At 41.1% G+C, this 1,655-nt stretch overlaps 1 pseudogene; it reads right to left on the bottom strand.

The window, feature by feature from the left end:
• Positions 1 to 305: 305 nt before the first annotated feature.
• On the bottom strand, positions 306 to 1,195 carry LOC116270323 (annotated as a pseudogene).
• Between the last annotated feature and the right edge of the window lie 460 nt (positions 1,196 to 1,655).

The following is a 1,655-nucleotide window of genomic DNA, read 5'->3' as shown; positions in this document are numbered from 1 at the left end:
ATTCTTACTGTGTTAGAAGAATAAAGTACATTTGTCCCAGTATACATTATTGCATTCCCTTAAAGCAGGAACTTTGATATTACACTGTATTTGTGGTAAAGTACTAGGCACAAGAATATATGTCATTTAGGCATTTTCAGTCTAATCAGTCTCTAAGGTTATCATTTAATTCTTGGCAATATATAATAACTGGTATGCATTTTGGTACCTAAGTCACGAATTGTGGAGAACAAGAAGCAATGCATTATAGTAACAGGGTTTATAGTAACAGGGTTTATATCCAACAACTGCAGTGTTGAACAAATCTATGAACTTCGCGATTTGTTTTGTTGTTGGTCACTTGCAGCAGATCCTTAATTTGATTCTTTCGTATTCATGCTTTCTCCATCTGCAGTCTACAACATTTCTTCACCTTTGTCATCATCATGTAGGTCTTTTGAAACTAATTGTCTAGCTAGTTTGATATTGAGTCCTTCATTGTAGTGAAGCTTCCTTTTCATTTCAAATTGTCTTTTTTTCTCATTCTTCGGCTGAGAGGTCCTCCTCTCTACTGCTTGCTAGTTCCCTGAACCCAATACTTTGGTTCCAAGCCTTCAGCAGCAGCTAATTTCTTAGCTAAGATATCTGGTACCACGGTTTCAGTGGTTTCTGTATCATTACATGCATCTTCATCATCACCTATTATACCATGGTAAGGAGTGCTTGGTTCATCTATTTTCATTAAACAATAGTCTTTGTCTGCTGGATGATATGTCGCCAGGATGTTCATTTTATCCGACTTCTGGCTTTTTTTACTCAGCTCTTCGTCGACACTTCCACGGGGCTGTTCTGACAAGGCCACCATAGAGGAAGTCCTGGATGTCTTGCTCTTCAGGATCCCCTTGATGGGCTGGTGCAAGGCTGCCATTGCCAGGCACATGGGCTGTGGGCTTAGGGTCTGCGAAGAGAAGGATTGGGCACTAGCAGAGACCTGCAAGCAGCTGTGGAGCCTGCTCAGGGCTAAAGTGGCCACACCTGCACCTGCTGTCTCAGAAACGGCTACCAGAGAGGTTGTCAGGACACAATGACCCTGATGCCAGAGCCAATGCTGAACTGTTGGTGGCTCCTTGCATGCCCTTAGCTGCTGGCATTTGACCCTTAGCCACCTGCACTTGACCTGCAGCTCACAGGGAGACACTGGCCACAGATTTCAAAGGGTATCATCCTCAGAAAGGATGAGTTAAGTTGTGCTGCAGTAGCCCCAAATCAGCAATTTGCCACAGAGTTTCTTTTGTTTGTTTTTTAAATTACACTCTATTTCTCTCATGGCCAGCAGGAGGTTTGTTGCAGTTACTTAGGTATTCAGGCTGCAGAGACTCTGACTTTATATGGCTTTTATGATCTAGGTGCTGCAAAAAAATGTTGCAGTTTGTTTGCTCTTAGAATTTCTGCCCAAAAGTGATACTTACTATTTCAACTCATGTTTTACCATGAAAGCAAGTTACATGTCCATGCCTAATTTCAAAGGGCAGGGAAAGTAGATCCTACCATATGCTTAGAAAGAGAAGAAGCAGCAGCTGAATTTTTCTTCAGCTTAATTTAAATTCAGCTTAATTTAATTTTAAATTTTTAAATTTTGTATTTTGTAGAGATGGGGTTTTGCCATGTTACCTAGG

This window comes from Papio anubis, chromosome 14 (assembly GCF_008728515.1).
Source record: "Papio anubis isolate 15944 chromosome 14, Panubis1.0, whole genome shotgun sequence".
In the NCBI taxonomy this organism is placed as follows: domain Eukaryota; kingdom Metazoa; phylum Chordata; class Mammalia; order Primates; family Cercopithecidae; genus Papio; species Papio anubis.
The sequence above is the reverse complement of the archived record's forward strand: the minus strand, read 5'-3'. Positions and strand labels throughout refer to the sequence as shown.